This window comes from Lethenteron reissneri, chromosome 11 (assembly GCF_015708825.2).
Source record: "Lethenteron reissneri isolate LAM-NWPU_2019-01 chromosome 11, ASM1570882v1, whole genome shotgun sequence".
NCBI lineage: Eukaryota > Metazoa > Chordata > Hyperoartia > Petromyzontiformes > Petromyzontidae > Lethenteron > Lethenteron reissneri.
The window spans coordinates 10,737,283-10,758,499 of NC_083789.1; the positions used below are offsets into that span (position 1 = coordinate 10,737,283).

The window sequence follows — 21,217 nt, forward strand, 5'->3', positions numbered from 1 at the left end:
TTTGTCTGCGAGGGGTTTTATTGACGGACATCGACGGCTGCCTTTTGGCAAAACGCGCACGAGCGAGCGGTTCCAGCAGCGGTATTGAGTATTTGTACTGAAGATCACACGGCCGTGGCTTTTCAGCGGCGGGATGACCTTAACCGTTTTATTAAAATCATACCACTGGCGGCGAGTGACAGCGTATTTACAGAGTTTAGGACATCACCCCTGTTGTCAGAGATGGGCTTTCCCGCTCCACCAGCATTATTTATTTTCTCGTTCCCATCGCTGCGACGCGAGTGAATGACCCCGCGACTCAGCACGGAGCTGCCCCAGGTTGACGTCGCACGTCGGCGACGATTGCTGCGATATTTTTTTTCGCATGCGCCCTCTTTTCAACACCGGCTCATTTCATCGATGACCGCTATCGGTGTTGTCATCGTAGGGCATTTATGCCTGGAAAAATCCCATACTGGTTATTTCCCTTGGCCCTTATTGTTGAAATGGTCACCATATCACAAGCTGGGGTGTGTCTGTGTTTCATTCACACTGAGCAGTGACGTGTTACTCGGAGCTTAATTTCTCACTCGATATTTTCCGGAATGCTGCTGAGGCTGAATTTGGGTCGGGATTACCGGCGTAATGCACGAACCACTAGAGTATGAGGTACGGCCCCATCCATACTAATGCTTTATTGTCGTACCGTACGCAGCGACGAACATTACCACCGCCGCACGCATCCATCGCAACATCACGAGGTCTAAAGAAGGATGAGATGGATGTGCCGTGCCAGGAGTGGCATTTCGGACTGTCCCAGGCGAAATTGAGCGCTGCTGTTGCCTAATCTATCGCTCAAAGGAAGGCCGAAAGTCAAACATTTCACAAATTCCCGCGACTAATAGGCTCAAACGGATTCCTTCCAGTGTCGCGGGTTAATCCTGCATAGGTGAGAAAGGTTTTCCAGGGTGATGGAACACAATTATGTCCTCTGATTTATGTGCTTGGGAGATGCATTAATGCAGTGCTGTGATGGATATCGGCATACAGAACAGAATTATCTTAATTACGTGAACACCTGTGTGAAAAACTAACTTACTTGGCGAATACAAATAGCTTGTCAGGTTTGCCAGTTTGTGTGTTAAACATTTTTTTTTACCCACTCTTTTTCGGAAACTTAATTCGGTAGATCAATTGTGCCACAATTACACAAAATAAATCATTTATATTCCTCCGTAGGGTACAAGGAGAGCACGAATCGGGGTAACCACGGCACCTTGTTTTAATTACTCTGGGGCTCAGGGATGATTGGCGCTGATAGCGTGTAGAAGCCGTCTAAAAGAGGCACGGGATCGCGATGTCTCATTACATAGAGGATTACGGGGAGTTAAGGTATAATGAATGTGACGCATGGTAACCGCTCATTAAGCCAGGCTCACGGAGCGATTCTGGGGTCCCCCCCCCCAGATGTACGTATGTACGTTGAACTTTTTTCGCACCGTACATATCCATCCGTGCTAATCGGAGGTGCGAGATGGCCGCAACGATAACATCATGTTCTAAGGGGTAGCGAGTTGGTGGTCTCAGGTCGAATCACGAATTAATTCGTGAAGAAAAAATACCCCCCTACCATTACATAAAATTTGTGTTTCGGACTTCATTTAAATAAGTGTCAGCTCTTAGAATAAAACATTTCTATTACCAGTTGGACTGTTATGTTGAATAATATTACTTGTAAGTTGAGAGTGGTTGGGAAGGTGCTGCCTCCATACAGTGTGCACCACAATGTCACTTCAAAGGACCCGAATAGTAGTTCTCTCGTGTCCGCTTCTACGAGCTATTCTCTTCACACGAAGGGATCGCAGTGCTCTGTGAGAGATAGCACCGGCTTCTTTGTCCCGTTGACAGGGCACCGTTAATGCAAACGGGATAAGATCTGGCCAAAAAGAAACGATTGCGTAAAATAATTTTTTATTTTTTATTTTGCATGTGTTGTTTTATTTTCCGTTGATTTAAGCAGCAAACCCCGTGTGGTTTTGTTCTGCGGTAATTCACGATGCCATTGTCGGGTGCTAGTTTGAGCGCGTGTTCATCACCTCGCAAATTACATTTGCGCAACAATTACACTGCCGGGGAGTCTTCCACCTAATATGCACAATTTGTTTTCAATTAACAAAGCGTAAGATGCAGAGTATAGGATGAATGCGAAGACAAAACTATGCATAATTGTTATCACGTAACCACGGTATACCGACGTATTGTGTATTCACATTCATAGTGTATGTAACGTTTATGAAAATTAAGCGTATAACATTCAAAACGCGATTAAATAAATTCAAAGCCAATTTAATAGGAATAAATACCGTATTTGTAGGGGATCAGTGACACGGGATGCTGGAGGCCGACCCTGACGTCTGCTGTATATTTAGAGTTTGCATTTGCTCCCCGTGGTAGCATGGATTTTTTTTCTCCGGGTCCTCCGTTTTTTCCCTCCACATTTAGAAACATGCATTTACATTATTTAGATTATTTTGCTGCTATAAATTTACAAATGATAATCCACTGTTTAGCTATCATTTATGGCCAGGTCGCTTCCGAAAAATAAGTTAATACCTCGGTGGGCTTTGGCTGGTAGGATGGGGATGGTTTAATTTTATTTGTTTTTGGGTGATTTGTTTATCTTTCTTGTACTTTGCACGACTATCGTGTTATGTACTATTTGTGGTTGTAACGTTCTTACCCGCCCCTACTGGACATCTGTGAAAAAGAGCTTTATAGCTCATCGGATTCCTCCAGTAAAAATGCATATTCTGATTCTGACCAGTGGTTTGCGCACTGCGCTATGAACCCGGTAAGTCGAGTTTGTGTTCTGGTCACGGCTCACATCAGTGGTGAGTAATATCTGAACCAAGCCGTTGACCCAGTGTGGTGAAGTTTGGCCAAACAACTGCCATGACCATATTCTTGGGTTTTTTCGGTAAAGTCACGTAGGTAAAAAATGTAAATTAATAAAAGTAAAATAAAAATAAAATAATATAATATAATGCCATGACCATGTCCAACAACATCACAAGGGAGGCCTTCAATTCACCCTGCTGCTCTGCGTGAGTGTACCTCGTCACTCCGGTTCATGGGGTCGCACTCATTACACGCAAAGTGCTTGCCACAAATGAACCGCAATACCTCGCTGATCTCGTCAAGGAGGATAAACCATCACGAGAACTCCGGTCATCCCCGCAACAGCAGCGGTTTTTGGATAAACATCGAAGGCGGTCACCGCATCGCCCGCTTTCAGGTGCGCTTCTGCGGCCGTCTGGAACGCTCTTCCTTCCAATATTAGGGAGCCACTGGAGCTATGCATTTTTAAAATTTAGATTGAAAACTCATTTATTTAGAATTGCTTTTGTGTCTAGTTTGTTGGCTACGTACGATAAGAAAGAAGTTCAACATCCTCTTTGACACGTTACCTCCTTTGGCTGCCAAGTCATCACGAATCGTGTTCACTAGCCCATCCATCATCTCTCATCGTGACATGCCCACCCCCCAAAGCCCACTTACTTTTTTGCAGTGTCCATGCAATATCTCATATCTATAATTTACGGTCTCCGTTTCGAGGATGCTGCTGTGATGCAACGATTCGTAGCTCACTGGCCTTGCAATTCAATTCGATCTTCCGGTGCCGGTGGCGGCAGCAGCTGAAACAACGGCACGAGTTCCTTAAATCCTCCGCCCTCCCGGTCAATCGATCGGTGATCGGCTCGTTGTGTGCTGGTGGAGGGAAAGTGTGGGTAGTTCCCACCTCAGCCTAGACATCGAGCAAGCATAGAAGAATAGGCCAAACATACCCTCTCGGGGCCGTCCATAAATGACGTCATGCACCTAGGGAGGGGGGGGGTCAGACATTTGTGACGATGCGTGACGAGGGGGGTGGTTTGAGAAATGTGAGGTCACATTAAAATGCGCAACTTTTAATATAAACAACACGTTCTACTTAATTGATCAGACTTTTTAATAAATGTTTTCTCCTACAACATCAGAGTCCAACGCCACATTAAATAGGCACTACAATGACAATAGTTTAAAGCGATTTGAAGCATGTTTTATTTGGGGGGGGGGGGTGCAGAGCATTGTGATGTCATATTTGGGGGGGGGGGGGGGTCTTTCTTTTTGTGACGCCTTGTGACGATGGGGGGGGGGGTCAAAAAATCTTCCACAATCGCGTGACGTCATTTATGGACGGCCCCCCCCCTAGAGTGGCTCACGAGAGGCCCTTGTGGTGGATGCCCTTCGGCTAGCAGTGGCGTGAGCGAGGCATTGCAGGGCTGCCTCTACACGTTCAGATAACGTCTGTAGCAGCCACCATTCCCTTTTTTTGGGAAGTGGGAGGAATCTTTTTCTAATGTTGGTGGTCGGCTGAAATCGCAATAACAAAAGTGCTCAGTGCTCATTCGTCAGCTGGCCCAGTGCCCAGAGAGTTTCGCGATTGGTTTTTGCGAACGTTGCAGTGGTCTTATTTTATTTTCTAACGCGACCGTGCAAGGCTATCACTCTTGCGCAGTCAAGCTCTCCGATGTGTGCCAATCGTGGCTGGCATTTACAGCGGCAATCGTGTCGCTCTTTGTTGTTCGCGAAACAAAAGAAGTTAACACGAAACGGCTCTCTCTCTCGCTCTCTTTCTCTCCGGCGTTTTTACGAGCCGTGCCGCGCACGTGGCTCGGGCACGATGTCCGACGTTGCGCGCCCACCGCCAATGTGGGAGCTTCGTCAGGAACTCGACTCGGCTTCCTGAAAAAAGCTCACATTGCACGTGTGGACGGAACAACGCCCCGCGCATAAACCCACAGACACCGATGGTTCCTATCAATGCCATTCAGTTCGTTTTCCTCTGTTTCGTTTGTTTTACCAACCGATATACCGTGTTCGCGTGGGGGGGGGGGGGGCAGTGAGGTGGAACTGAATTTAATTTCCTTGATGTCCGACGTTCTATTCCACGTGCCGGCAGGAACTTCTACGGTTCGTGAAGGAAACAACTCCCGGCACGTGGAGCGAAACGTCGGACGTCGTGCCTCACAACACGTGGCGCAGCCGCTGAAAAACAAAAACACGTCGGATATAGAGGGGCTACTTTCTTTCTTCCTTGCGAACAAAACAGTGGCGCGACTGCACGGTCAATAACTGCGCGCTTATTACCACCTGGGCATGTGCGCGTTGACAAATGCGAGGCTCACGCAGGCCTCATAATTAACATTTAGGCGCACGCTCCCCGCGCGACATGGAACACTGGTAATGAATGCGGTACACGTCCCGTAACGCGGCGGTGGCGGGGGGAGAAAAAGACACAGAGAGAGAGAGAGATAAACAACGATGAGAAGAAAACAAAGCCAACGGTGTTCGCCTGTGAGTGTGCGTGCGTGCGTTCCCTGTTTTGTATCGGCTGAAATGGAAACCACTGGAGCTTGGCACCAGGGCTTTTGTGAATCAGGAAGGCATCATAACTTGAGCTTGAAGGGCTTTTAAATTGATCACATTCTCCGTGTGATCATCAGCATAGGCAGTTATCCGAACAGAAATGGCATTGCGTTCAATGTTGTGTCTTGCGAGTAAATTGAGTCAATGGGGACTAATGGCTGTGCTGCTCGGTGCCAGCGTCGTTTTATTTTCCACGGCCAACAACAAAAAAACATCTGAATTAGGACCGGCACGAAACCGAAGAACGAGGCGCGTATCGATTCATGAGGGAAGGAAAAAAATCGTTGCGAATCACGGGAAATAATCAAATTGCTTATAGCGTAGGGAGAGTCGGTGGTGGTATTGGGTGTTTTTGCACGCTCTCACCAACACCGTTTAAGAGATAGGAATCATTGTCAATTACAATGCACATGCTTAACACCTCGAGATGACTCGGTTATCAACACAAATTGCGTGACAAATCCGGCAAAAGCTGAGTTCGATTCCTGTTCACGGCTAACGTCAGTGGCAGGGGGGGGGGGGTGATACTTTGAAACCTACCGCAGGTCTCGTCACCAACCTCGCAACTGACCGGCGTGGTGAAGTATGGTCAAACAGCCCCCGTGTACGGACACATGCACTCCCATGAACCAGGCAATGAACTGGCAGAGGGGCTGTACGTCATTGAGCAATGCTGATACGTTTCCGTAATAGCGTACCGTGTCCTCTGAAACAAACATCGTCCCACTTGATACTTTGCAACAATACACGACAGTTGCGGACAGCGCAGCGTAATGAGAAAATCTGTCGGCGAATGCGAGTGGGTTATTGCAAGCCGAAGGCATCGGGCAGGTGTAATCTGCAAGGCAAATGCGGATTTACTAACCGAAATCTGCGAGGATCAACTTCATTTGTGCAGTTCATCGTCCGGCTGAGTGCGCGGGGGTATTGTAAGGAAGCAAAGCTTGGGAGGGGGGATGTGAATCCCCGCTCCCCACTACCACCCGGCACGTGTCAGACCCAGGAAAATACTATAGCTCGATCAGCGCCGGGGATGTGCGTGCGTGCGGCGGTGAATGATGCCGGAGGCCTCTTGCGATGTCGCACCCCGTGATTATCCGCGTGATAAATCTTCGAGGCGGTGGCATTTTCGGGGATGAAAATGGCAGTACGTGCCCCCCCCCCCCCCGCGCATTGCCGAGTCGCAGGACGGGTGTGCCGTTTCGTCGCTGTCTGCGGAACCGTCGGAATAAATTTGCTCGCATCGCGAGGAATGACGGTGCTCTGGAAATGGCGTGCTGGGTAGGCCGAATTCAACATTTGTGGAAACAACTCGAGATATGCACAACGTGTATCCCGTTTTAGTTTTTTTGTTTGTGCTGGAAAATAAAATATTCCCCATTTTAAAATGTAGGCTTTAAAGTCAAGAAGCTTATTTTATTGAATTTGCAATGCAATTTGGAATTTGCATACCGAGTGATCCATTGCTTTTCTCATTGGGGAATCAGATAAGCCAAAGCCTCATAATAAAGGTTTTTGGGTTAGATCGCGTTATTTATAAATGTGTCGCAACCCTCCACCACCCTCAGTAAAAAAAAAGTGTCACGTTGACAAAAGACAAATAGTTCACTACTTTAACCCACCGGTGTGTGCGAAGAGTGAATCCACAACATTTCAAATTTGAGTACGACGTTTCGCTGGAAATTACATCCAGCATCTTCAGGCAATTTGCCAGAATAGTGAAGCCATCCACCTGCTTCCCGTCTTAAATAGTGCAGGATGACGTCATCATTGTTGAACCCCATCAGGATTCGAGATCAGATGTGGGGGTGGGAGTGTATGCAATTATGTAACAGATCAGTAATCAGCCACTTAGCATGTGACTTAAGGAATTGCAATGTGTGGTGTATTACTACGAAATAGCCCAGAAATGTGTGTAACGCGCGGGACGTCACTCCACATGCCGCACCCCCTCCCCGTAATTAATAATAAAATAATCATGAGCGGGTGGATTTTTACACTCACGCGGAAGAAGGTTGAGTGGGAAGATACATTTTTTCGCAAAGTCGCTTCGAATATGACGACGTTTCTTTACAGAAAGTGACGGTCAAAAAATAAATCTACGCAGCACAGTGCTACATCTGTACGTGATGGCACTGCAAAAGAGGCCCCCCCTCCCCCCCCCCCCGTCATTACTATCATGAGCCATAATATTGTTTACGCAAATTCGCTTTAAATTTGACGTTTCTTTATTCAAAGTTACTCAAATAAATAACTCTACGCAGACGTTTCTTTACGTAAATATTACAGCTTCCGTCCTAAGACGGGCTAAAGGGTAGTTACTTAATAATACGATTCCAGGCTATGCTAAGTCTGTAGCTATCACAGCGGTTCAAATTATTTTAATTATTCTCAATTTGGCCAGTAATAATTAGTTCTGCATGACACGTCAACGTTATCAAAATAAATTGAATATCCTTGTTGGCAAGCATGCTCTGCCACTGCTGACAGCTGTGTTTGGGAGAATATAATGTTCCTTTGGTGTTCTTTTAATCTTACGCTAATGTTAAGTCCCGTCTGTCCAACATTACACTTACCGCATAAGCAATTGATCCAATATGCACGTTTTGTTGATAACTTCGGTTATTCATCTTTGCTTTTGCAAAACACAGCCTAATTTGTCAGTAACTCCCGAGATATATGGTATTTTAATTGTTTTGATAATTAATCGGATCACTATCAGCAGTATTGTTGTTCGGTTTTGGTTTGGGCATGCAATGCTCTGTTAATTTGAGCATTATTGTAGCCATTCAGTCTTAGTGCTTCTTTAACATGTTTAATCTCTCTCCTTAGACTTTCACCATCTGACACTGCCTTTGCCCGATGTATGAGCGTCTTGATGAGAGAGTATTTCTGTGCTGGGTGATGATGCGAATCTGCATTCAGATAGGCATCAGTGTGCATTCCCTTTCGGTAGATGCTGTGTGTTATTTTGCCATTTTGACCGCATCCAAGAAAAATATCTAGGAAGGGGAGTGTGTTGTTCACCTCCATTTCCATGGTGAACTGAATGGCTGGGTTTTGTGTATTGAGATTATTTAAACATTCATTAAGTGTATCCTTACCATGTGGCCAGACAACCAAAGTGTCATCGACATATCTAAACCAAAAAGATGGTTTTAATGTACTTGAGGCAAGTGCTCTTGTTTCAAAGTTTTCCATGTACAGATTTTCAATAGCAGAATTAAAAGGAGAGCCCATTGCTGCACCTTCCTTTTGTTGAAAGAAGTCACCTCTCCATACGAAGTAAGTGTTATTTAGACAATGGTCGGCTAGTTTTGGAATTTCTTCTGGTAAACCTGTTTTCTTTACTCGTGTGTATCAAGTAATTTAAGTGACCCGTTAACTGGAACATTAGTGAATATCATTAGGGTTACGTTTAATATCTTTAATCACATTCACAAGATGTTCTGAATTTCTTATTAATGAAGATGTCCTACCGACGTAGGGCTCTATTTGTTTAGTTACATATTTTGCTAATTTATATGTGGCAGAGCCTATTGTACTTACTATGGGTCGTAATGGGATACCGATTTTATGAAATTTTGGTAGCCAATACAGTCTTCGTGGTTTTGAGGCCCGTGGCTTAATTTGGTATTGTTCAATCTTGGGAATTAATGAATTTGCAATGATTGCAGAAGTCTTGCACTCTAAAGTATTGGTTGAATCTCGTTTAATTTTAATATAGGTATCTTACTCCAGTAAATCTTTAATTTTATTATCATAATCTGTTCGGGACATCACTCCAGTGGTGTGGCCTTTATCAGCTGCCAGAATTTGAATGTCTTTATTTCATCGAAGCTCTCTTAAGGCTTTTGCTTCACCAAAGCTAATATTTATTTTTGGTATTTTGCTATTCTCAATTATTTTGGCAACCTCGTGTCTAGTCTTCTCTGCCTCGATATGTGGACGGAGTCTTTCCGCTGATTCCACCTCGGCAATTTTCTCATCTACTGGAATTGTGCGTGGGGCAACGGCAAAGGTAAGGCCTTTAGAAAGGACGGAAATCATGTCACTGGTTAAATTAGTGTTAGTTAAGTTCATTACAGTTTTGTTTTAAAATTGTTCGTTATTTGGGACTTGTTTGTTATGTTGTCTCGAGAAGTGATTAATTTGCTTAGTTTTAGTTAGATTCAATATATTATAATCAGACGATTGTTGTGTTAGAGTATCGATTATATTCCAATATGTATGGAAACACTTGCTGATGTGCAAGTGCTTTAGAGACTCAGAAATTTGAGATAATAAAATATAATTCGATAGCATTGTGTAGTATTTGGTTAGCTTTAACAGACTTCATGTGGTGTGTTATTTTAACTGCGTTTGAATCTCTGCACCTTTCGAGGAATGCCAGCGAATACATCAATTTAACCCGCTTAATGCGGAGTTTCTCCAATCTTCTGATTTTGAGATAAGTATCCTCCCCATAGAGGTTAGTCAGTTTAACACGTCGGCTTTCGCGACCAGTATTATTCATAATAAAGGTGTTTTGGGTTAGATCGCATTGTTTATAAATGTGTCGCAAAGCCTGCGTTCCATTTTTTTATTATTTGCTCTTATGGGGATTATTTATCTTATGCGAATGGAAATTATTTGTCCATACAACGGAAATAAACCAAGAGCACTTCGAGCCACACCACCCGTATTTTCTCTAATTGCGAAAGGGGCGCGCGAACGCAATGCACCTCAGTTCGTAATGAACCGTCTAGGATGTTGCAGCATAAGCGACACGGGTGCGATGACTCAGTGAAGCATTCACGGATCGTACAAATTGAAACGGAAAACTATTTAGAAGTGTGCCATTAACGCGAAGTGAAGTGGTTGAGAACAAATGCCTCGCGATGTTGGCTCTGGCTGCCATACAACTCTCAATGATCCAAGTATGACCTGTATAAGAAAAAAAACCCGTGGATAACGAAAAACATTTGCTGTTTAAGCTCTAAAGCGTAGTTATTGTTTACGTATTTAGGAGGGGTGGTGGGGGGGGGCAGAATGCGTCATCTGTTTGTGTTGCTTCGGTTTACTTACAACGGCCACGTTGATGATCTCCTGGGTGTCGAGTCAACAACCATTAGGGTGGGCAACACGTTGAGATTATTTCTTTTGATTTTCGTCTCTTTTCCGGGAGCACGGTTAATCCACAACCAGGATTAATTCGCTGTCAAAAAATTGAGAGTTGACTGTACGTGTGTGTGCACACGCAATTTTGCACGAATAAATAATTTCAGCTGCTAAATTAAGAGTTATCTCCATTCTATTGATTTCTTTTTTATTGTTTGGTCTTTGTTTGGTTTTCTATCTACAACTTCATATATAAGCTTTGCAGACATTAAACACGTTTTTTTTTGGGTTACCCGAGGAGATTATTCGCTGAGCCATTTCAAAAATATTACATCTGCCAAGTGTTTGCCTCGAGCGGTCTTCTTTTGCTTTGAGTCTCTTAGTGGTTCTGGAATCCCATGCAAGTGAGCAGATGTCCTAGGGCAATGAAAAGAAAAGGTGCACAGTATATTACGAAGCAAAGAAATAAATGAAAAATATCAACATCTCAGTCACTCACACGCGAGGCGGAGAAGATTTAACGGGGAGTCGGGGATTTCAGCGGAGAATCAAGGGAATTGTGAGAAAATTTAAAGCAACAATTTAAATGTTTTACCAAACTGATGCCGGGGGATAGTTTTGAGAGATGACATCCCATGCGTATTGATAAAAGGCGCCATTAATCGCCTTCGTAATCCAAAAGTTGTGCAGCCCGTTTGTCAATCCTCTGCTGGATGAAGGCCTCCCCATGACGTGACAGTCATAGGGGTTGTTTGAGCGTACTTCACCACGCCGGTCAGTGCTGAGAGGGGTGGGTGGGGGGGCATTTCAAATATCCATAACTGATGCTTTTGTTTCGATTTAAAGCTTTCGTGACTGCAGGGATTCATCTTCTTGGTTCTTTCGGTAAAGTCACGTAGAAGGGAAGTAATAAAATTGTATAATTTCCCTTCTACGTGACTTTACCCAAAGAACCAAGAAGATGATGCTTTTGTGTTAGACTGCGTAAATGTAAATGTGTCTTAAACCCGCCACCACCCGACACAGCCAATTAGTAAGGTGTGTTACGTAAATAAAACGTGCCCATTAGTTACTCGTTCAGCACACCGATACGTGTTAAACGTATTACAAATGTATGCAACATTTCTAAAAACAGCGTGCTAACCACTTCCCCACCACTCCACCCCACAGTCGCTGCAATATAAACAATTAAAGCTTTGCATGTGAATCGAATAACAATTCAAAAAAGTTAATTGGCAATTATTTTGCGTTGCTTGAACCTGATTTGTTTTTTTGTATTGTGAAGTGCCATTAATTATAGTTTTTATTATTTTGCAAAGCAGCAATTCAACTCGTCAGACGTGCGCAGTCTTTGATTCATTAATTTCAAACGGTCGACTGAAAAGGAAAATCACGGCGTGGTTGCGTAGAACTTGTGAGTTGTTTCCGAAGCACTCCCTTAAACCCAGAAAAGCTGATGTAATTCTCTGGCCACGGCTCCCATCGGTGGTGAGTGATATCTGAGACGATCATGTGCCCCCCCCCCTTCACCAACCATCTCGGTGAATATATACAGCGAGATGTTTACTACCTCGCCTGCTAAACAAACATGAGGTTGTGGGTTCGATGTGCAGATTGTAGGCAAATTATCTCGACACTTACATACCCAGTAAACATGCCAATATTCGTTTAACGCATGGTACCAACGTTGGCCTAACTTTGGACCAACTATTCTATGTTCACTGGCTACATACGCACAAACTATAGCCAAACAATGCCTCCTAACCCAGCCTTCATCCGGCAGTAGAATTGACAAAAAATTAGCTGTAAAATATAAACGTGTATTTGTCCATGTTTGAAATTGCACTGCAGATGCAAGCATGGGAGCAAATAATTGGATGTCATGAATGCGAATGAGAGATTATGAGCAGTTTTAGTTAGCGCAATGCAAATCACGTCCTTCACTCCTGGGCTAAATGAAAAAAAAGACTACAATGCATTATTAAGCAGCGTCTTTGGTTGTTCGTGACGCTTGAGGTGCGTCCACGCGATTTGAAGGAAGTCTATCTTCCGCAATTTTGGGCTATTACCTTCATATTTTTATTGTAAGTGTAATTAGCTGTTGCTCCACCACTGCCCATGAAATCCATCGCGCTGTGGCACCCAAGTGCACCCACACATGAAATCACATGCGCCGCCTGGGGAGGGAACAACTCACGTGACACGCAATATTATTAGAAGGCACCACCATAAGCTTTGCTTAATCCACTGCTGGATGAAGGCGTCCCCAAGCCAATGACGCCCACTGCCTCGATCCTGTGAATGTAATCATCTATCCCTCGATTTAAGACCAAAACAAGAGGATTTCTTCGCAACTCTGGCTGTCGCCTGATGATGCCGGTTGTAATTGCTGGAGAAACGTCGTACGCGAATTGTAAATTTTGTGGATTTACTCTCCAAACACATCGTAATGAATTTGCATATTTTGTTCATGTGACAAACCTAATTGGCTGTGTCGGGTGTGGCGGGTTTAACGACACATTTATATTTACGCGATCTAACCCAAAAAACTCTATTATGGGCAATCGTCTACCGTGCAGCTGTAACACGAGCCTTTGTAGTCGCTTCACATCCCTGTTGGACGCGTTGACGCCTTCGGCTGCCACTCCATCGCTATTCTTGACCGCCGAACGCCAACCCTTCTGGCGACGCATCCTGCCCAAGCCCACTAAACTCAGAATAATTTGGATGATGCCATGAGACCTGTCTGTGTTCATTTTTTTTCTCCCGCTCTTAGTCTCAGTGTAATTCCAAGCATGCAACACCTCCGTTTTTTGTGTGCACTTTTCAGGGTTTGTTCTGTATATATATATTTTAAAATTATACCCATGCTTCTCATGTCACATACCGTCGTGGGCAGTGCGAACTGATTAAACCATGCGCTTTACGTTACTTTTAATTTTCAAGTCCAGCACTCGTGAAAGAACTCTAACCCACTCTCGTGTGCTCCTCACTGTATTTCATCGCTCTTATCCTGGGCCCACCTTCAGCAGCCGTCCTGTCTCCGCTCGCTCTGCTGCGTACTCTTACGAGCGGCAGTATTGCAGCAAGTAATGATATGCTGTCTGCAGTACGTTGGGCACTGATTTTTCCATCTCGGAATATTGTATAAAAAAGTATTTGTTTATTCCACGTGGCTGGCCTTTGAGTCTGCATATTGTGGAGGGCATCAAGAATTTCTCCCTCTCCCACACCCCTCCCGAATTTGCCGTGCTTATTAGTGCAGCTGTTCTGTGATTCATACCGGGCCTGATTGTGGTATAATTAGCAGCGTGGAGTCTACGCGGAGGACATGGGAACATACGTCAGTAGTTTGATGTTTGAAACAAGATAAGAAGTCCGTCTGGTTTGTTTCATATTTTTTTTTGTCTGATTTGGTTACTGGCTCGTGCCTAAGATGCGTGTGCACCTCGAGGCAAATCCCCAGCCCCATATACAGCCAAATCGCTCTGGATAGCGTGCGACCCACATTGCCCGCAACAACAGCTTAGTCCATTCCAAAAGTACGCTCTCGGATCGTAACGCCCAAATGACAGTTCATAATTGCGTCACGTGATGGAGGTCGAGTTTGTCTCTACCAGGAGCAACTGGTTTGCAATCCACGAAGTCGCCGGTTCCAGGCGAATGAAGTTGCATGCAACCAAGTTGCACATCTGATCGCGCAAGGTGGACCCCGGCTGGAGACGCCCACTTAACGGGTATTTGGTGATTGGGCCGTCCTCCAGCACAGCGTGATGATGATGTGCACTGCACTGTGGTAGTTCTAGAATGGACACTTCGTGACATGACAGCGACAGCACGATTTGAAACAAAACTATGGCAATGTCGAGACACCAAAAATATGATCTATATAAACAATTAAAGATATTGCAAAATACTTGCAAAGCACAATCACCCTGAAAAAAAACCCAATCACACTCGGCGAGACTACCCTGGGTAAAATAAATACATGTACGAATATGTTGATTACGAGAATCCTTTACGCCTTATTATCTGACCCAAAACCATGGCGCGTATAACGACTAGATGCCCACTTCACAAATGCGAAGGAAGAGGCGTCATCACGGCGATTCTCCACTCTGCTACTTCCTGGCGCAATCATTGTACGCAACCATCTCGATGTAAAGTTACAGCTGTTGCTCGGCAGCAGCAGATCAAAGCGCAAGCGAACATAATCTAGAGCCTTTGTTAAGTGTCCAGGTGCCTTTCCTGCGGCATCCGCTGAATAAAGACGGTCACTGCATCAGATGCGCTTCTGCGGCCGTCGGGAATGCTTTTCCGATATTAGGAAGCCACTGGAGCGATGCACTTCTAAACGTAGATTTTAAACAAACTTATTGAGAGCTGATTCTGTGCTTAGTTGGCTTTCCGGCACATCTCCGATTGGCACGGTTGGCTACGTAGAGTGCGAAAGAAGTTCAGCATACATCTGCACGGGCTCTGTCGCGCTCACACGGCATCCCAACCACCGATTTCAACGACAGATTCCATGCATCCGACAAGCTGGCAGAGACATTTTATCTCTGATTGATTCATGTCACACACTCGGATAAACACTGAGAAGTAGTTTTAGATTTGCGAGACAGACAAGGAAATCTCTGCGGACCTTATCGCTTGCCAGGATTTTTCGTTGGAGAACACGTGTGCAAGTTGGGGGGGGGGGGAGGGCTTGTTGACTGAGGCTGCTGTGCCGGATTACACAGCGAGAGTCACCTCCGAACACATTTATTGATTCCTAACTAATACAAGGTAAAGGCGAGGCCCTGCAATTGCTCGCTCATGCCACTGCTGACGGAAGGGCCTCCACAAGAGTGAGCTCTAGAGCACCCCCCCCTCCCCAGATGGTATTTGGCCTACTCTTCCAAGCTGACCCCAGACGTCTTGGAAGAAGTGTAAGTACCCACACCTCACCCCCACCCACCACACGTGACATGTCGATCAAGCTGACTGCGGGTGAACGTGCTGCTGGGTGAACAGAGGCGCCGGTGGGAGTGCTGGGGGTGGGGGGAGTGGTGGGAGTGTTGGGGTGGGGGTGGGGGGAGTGGTGGGAGTGCTGGGGTGGGGGTGGGGGGAGTGGGGGGAGTGCTGGGAGTGGGGGGAGTGGTGGGAGTGCTGGGGGTGGGGGGAGTGGTGGGAGTGCTGGGGTGGGGGTGGGGGGAGTGGTGGGAGTGCTGGGGGTGGGGGGAGTGGTGGGAGTGCTGGGGTGGGGGTGGGGGGAGTGGTGGGAGTGCTGGGGTGGGGGTGGGGGGAGTGGTGGGAGTGCTGGGGGTGGGGGGAGTGGTGGGAGTGCTGGGGTGGGGGTGGGGGGAGTGGTGGGAGTGCTGGGGTGGGGGTGGGGGGAGTGGGGGGAGTGCTGGGAGTGCTGGGGGTGGGGGGAGTGGTGGGAGTGCTGGGTGGGGGTGGGGGAAGTGGTGGGAGTGCTGGGGGTGGGGGGAGTGGTGGGAGTGCTGGGTGGGGGTGGGGTGGAGTGGTGGGAGTGCTGGGTGGGGGGGAGGTTCTGAGAAATATGCGGCATTGTTTCGACCGCCGTGCCAAGGAGGGCCGAATCGAACCGGCGTGGATTCCAGGTCCGGTGTGCAAACCGCTATCGGGCGAGGCAGTTCACCTCCCTTCCGAATGAATGCAGACATCTATTGCGCACGTCTGACAGATGCCAAGTTGCCCGGGGACCTTTGAGTGCGTGGGGTTGCAATACGGATGATTTCTTTTATACGAAGAAGAAGAAAAACCTTCACGTCTGTCCCATTACCCTTGTGCCCACGTTCATTATTCATCGTGACAGTAATTCATATTTCCAAACGAGCTAATTGTGCAAAATGAGATTCCTTTGATAAATTATTAATGATCCAAAAGCTATAAAACCACATTTAAACTCGAGCTGCTTTCAAAAGAAAAAGCATCTTTATAATCCTCACCTGTGTGTGTGTGGATTTGCACACGTAAAAAGATGCCCCAAATAGCCTTTAACGGACTGTTGGGTCAAGTGTTGTTCTGCACTCGCCTGCATGGCGCACAAGGGAATGATGCTACCAACACCACGCTCGACCGCCTTTGTCTCCCCAGTGCTGATGTTTGGACACTGCACCAGGTACTCATTCAAAGCTGAGTCGTCCTAGGAGAGGTCCAGAACAGGTTGGGAGACCACTGGCTGGGAATCAAGCTCAGATCTCTGGGCTTGTAGTCGATAATGCCGCTAAAAAGACAAAGATCTTCCTTATAGCCTGAACAGACTGTAGGAGCAAGTGCTGTTAGCGAGCACCTATGAAGGCCGGCACGGTACACGAGGGAGTGGCCATCACCACGCCCGGCCGCCTTTGTTTCCCTCGTGGCAATGTTTACACACCGTACCAGGCACTCAACTTGAGTCTAAGTCGACTTAGGGGAGGCCCGGGACCGGTTCAGATAATCGTTCAACATGCAGTAACATTTACAGGGGCAGGCTCAGCCTTAAACAAGACTGGTTCCTTGGTCTCACTCCACAAATGTATTTAAATTTTAATTACCCCCCTCCTCTCCCCCCTTGACCTACACATGGAACAGCATGGGCCATCTTCATTCTCAAAGTGTAACAAAATTAGTCTGCTAAATACCTCCCGTGTCATGTGATCCTCCAGACAAATTCCCGTATCCTTAGTCGCCCCCTCCACCCTGCTCCTGCTCAAAGTCTCCCACTCTCCGAGAACCAGACTCGGTTTAAATTCCTTCCGTGTGGCGGGCTTCTCATCTGTGGAATATCCGAGCGAACACGTCACCGTCCTCATCCTACTTTAAATCGCTCTGGGACCTCATATTTTCTTTGACGTGTACGTGCAATTGATCGCCCAGCTTTGCTTTTTGTACGTGACGCGTTTTATTCACCATGTTATTTTCTTGTGCGGGTTGTACCATGCTCATGGTGCGACCTTGCCGTTCGGTATCGCATACAGTTGTTTTAGGATCTTTTGTGCGTGATGTTTTTGTTTGTTGCTGCAATCAAGCTTCTATGGTGTAACCAGGTGCCCATCGAACATCAGCATACACTTTCCCAATGGGATTGACCTGTGCCAAAATTAATCTTAAAAAAAGAACCCTCTAAATGTGCCGGGGAGCTTCGTCGGGATCCAGCACGGGCTCCCAGCGTGGACCACCGTAGAATACGCGAAGGGGCAACTTAGAGGAGGAACACCGCTCCTCCCTCAAATAATCTCCCAGGTGCCGGAGAGCGCAATGTCGGAGTGGCAGGCGGCACAACACGAAAGCGCACGCCACTAAGGGGGACCTCCGTTGAGTGAAAACCGCTCGCAGGACAAACATTGTACGCGACCGTGTTGTTGACATTTAAATAACGGGCCGCAGGAAATGAAACGTTCCGTAATGTGCGTATAATGGCTATTGTGTCATTGCACATGGCCCCGCATACAAATGATAGAGTGTTCCAATAGTGACGGGGACGTCAGCCAATCCCATTGTGTGTGTGGAGTGGGGGGGTGATAGCAGCTCGTTCCGATTAATCGACGAGGGGAAAAAAAACCTAATGCAACGAGCCAAGGTTTCCACGCTCTTCCATCACGCCAGTTATTAGTAACGCCCGATGAAATATCGCTCATCTCTTTAGTTAAGAGATGAGCAGTGTTTGGGGGGGGGGGGGCAGTGTTTGAAGGCTGACCTCTCGTAGCTGGTGGGCCTTGGCTCACAGGAGAACCATCAAGCCTCGTTGATGCCAGGAGAATGGCTCCATTCTCATGCGGGAAAGAAGCGGACGAGGCCCGGTGAGCACAGGCGATGCATGCCGCATTCCTAATGAGACTCGTGCCGCTTGCAGACAAAGTGAAGGAGTGAATGGAATTACTTTGTGGGGGAACTATGATCCTGGCGTGCAGTTTGCATGTGGTTCATATTGAAATCAAAAGAGATTTATAATAAAGGTTTTGGTATGATAAAAAAGCTATAATTTTCTGAATTGACATATTTATCTGAGGATTATTTTAATTAGTAAATAATAATAATTACCAATTCTTTGGCTGTCCACTGCTGAATAGAGGCCTCTCCATGTCCCGTCGGTCGTGGAGAAAATTTGACCATACTTCACCACACTGTGATGTTTGGGTGGGTGAAGGGTGAGGAAAGGAATGCTCACTAGGACCTTTTAAGATGTCACTCGCCACTTGTGTTAGTGATGGCTGGAAATCAAACTGAGATTGCTGGGATCACCATGCAATGCGTGAACCTGGACGAAAAAAAAAACATTTTTATTTTACCAGGTAAGGCCCACGGAGCTGTGTAGTTATTTTTGAGAAGCGACCTGGCCACAAATGATAGCTCAACGAAGTGGCTCATCATGTGGAAATGTATAGCAGCCAAATTACTCTAAATGCACGTTGTGTCTAAAATGTGGAGGAAATAACCGTAGGGCCCAGAGAAAAATCCACGCGACCACAAGGAGAACATGCAAACTCCAAATATACAACAGTCGTCAGGGTCAGGATCGAACTGACGACCCCTGCATTTTTCGATTTAAAGATTTCGTGACTGCAGGGATTCATCTTCTTGGTTCTTTCGGTAAAGTCACGTAGAATGGAAATAATAAAATAATAAAAATAAAACATAATAAAATAATTCTCACGACGTTGCGGCCACAACGCAAGCAGCCGTCCTCAGGTGGAGACCAGGTCTGTCGAGAAGACAGACATTGTGGCCGAAACGTCGTGAGATTTATTTTATAATGTTTTATTTTTATTATTTTATTATTTCCATTCTACGTGACTTTACCGAAAGAACCAAGAAGATGGGACCCCCTGTATACCAGGTAGTTAGCATCTCGCCACCATCTGAGCCGGGTCTGCTCCCAGTACACCACATCCAGTCCACCTCTCACATGCCTACTCCAGTCTACGAGCCACTCAGAAGATATTGCGTGATAAATTCAGCACCACTACACCATCATCTCACCTCCGCCCATTACCATCCTGCCCGCTCCACCCCCCCCCCCTTACAAAAGAATGTGTACATGGGGTTAAATAGGTCAAATACGATGCATTCTCGTGCATACAAATAATTTAGTCTAGTCATGAGATTTTTTTTCCCCCTGAAAGTCTGTCCGCATTTTATCGAGCATCGTTTTCCCGAGCGAACGCGTCCCATCGAACGCTAATGAATGCTGTGGAATCCCTTGATCTCCCGCGGTCTGGGAGCTAATTAGGTTCAGGATTAAAAAAAAAAACCTGCCCCGGGTTAGGCCACGACAAAACAGCCCCTGGCTTTTAGAAAGGTATCCGGCTCGATTTACAGCATTCCGCGGGACAGAGCGGAACCGCGACGGCACTGCCTTTCGCAATCTGTGGAATGACAGTGGCGTAATTAGGGGCTTACAGAAATTAACTGCACATGACGCCTACAGGTTTTTTTTTTATTTTCTTTCGGGAAGATTAAGTTGTTGCACCATTTAGCCATCGTTGCCATTGCCGTGCAATTTTTTTTCCATCCTGGCAGCGGCTTTTGGGCTAGCCATCGAATAAGGACGGGTCACCACAGATGCACTTTTGAGGCCGTCTGGAATGCGCTCTCCCTTCCGATATTAGGAAGCCACTGGAGCTATGCACATTTAAATCTGGGTTGAATACTCATTTCTTTAGAACTGCTCTTTGTGTTTAGTGTGTCCTTCCTTCCTCCACACCTCCGATTGGCACGGTCGGCTACGTCTGGTGGGGATTAAGTTCAACATACAGAGATACATAGCCGGGCGGTAGTGGCGCATGTTGGTAAATACAGCGCTGTGGAGGTGAGGGTTGCTGCATCACACAAATGTTGTGAAACTCCCTTCCCGGGGGTCTCGAGGAGCCATGCTCTGGCTTGCCACGAGAAGGTGGTGCAGCAAAGTACGGACTCTAATCTGACAGTTTAACACCTAGGCTTTCGCGACAAATATTGTTCATAATAAAGGTTTTCTGAGTTAGATTGTGCAAATATCAAGGTGTCATTAAACCCGCCATTATCCGACACAGCCAATTAGTAAGATTTGTCAGGTAAACAAAACGTGCTAATTAGTTACTACTTCAGCACACCGGTGTGTTGGAGAGTAAACCCACAACGTTTACAATTCTATAAAACGACTTAATCTCCTGAAAAAAAAGGGGATTCGCCTTTATGGCTAATCCCCCGATGAAGCTGGTTGTAATCACCGGCAAAAACGTCGTACTCGTATTATGGATGATATAATCTGTCTCTTCTCTATGAGATCAAGCGTTGCCCCCTCACACGCTTCGGGGTTACATCGGCTTCCTCCCGCACGTACGGGCACGCATCAATTAGCTAATTTGCAATGTATGGCTGCAATCCAGTTTGTCTGTGGTTTCCCAGTGATTGTGAGATAAATTTGCATGAATAATGCGATATATAACTAACCATTATTATTATTATTTAGACCTGTGTGACAACATTTTAATTGTGTTCACACGTGCGTGTGTTTACATCGGCGTGCTCTACACCTGTGCGGTTTCTTTTTCAGAAGGTGAAGTCGTTTGCCTGTTTACATCCGTGTGCGTTTAAATGTGAATTGCAGATTCGTGTGCGTGCGTTCACGTGTCCGTCCATTACACCTGTGCACACGTGGAATTGTGAACTGCGTATACGCGTCCGCTCACGTTCAGGTAAC

General features: G+C 46.2%; 1 protein-coding gene across 4 annotated transcripts in view; it reads left to right on the forward strand.

The window, feature by feature from the left end:
* LOC133341452 (sodium/calcium exchanger 1-like) overlaps positions 1 to 21,217 on the forward strand; it is a 140,139-nt gene that overhangs the window by 107,704 nt on the left and 11,218 nt on the right. The window contains exon 1 of one of the 4 annotated variants that reach the window (XM_061550098.1): positions 19,375 to 21,212. The exons of the other annotated variants lie outside the window; for them this stretch is intronic. The gene's annotated coding sequence lies outside the window, so the exon portion shown is untranslated. Of the gene's footprint in view, positions 1 to 19,374; positions 21,213 to 21,217 lie in introns of those variants that run through there. 4 annotated transcript variants of the gene reach the window in all.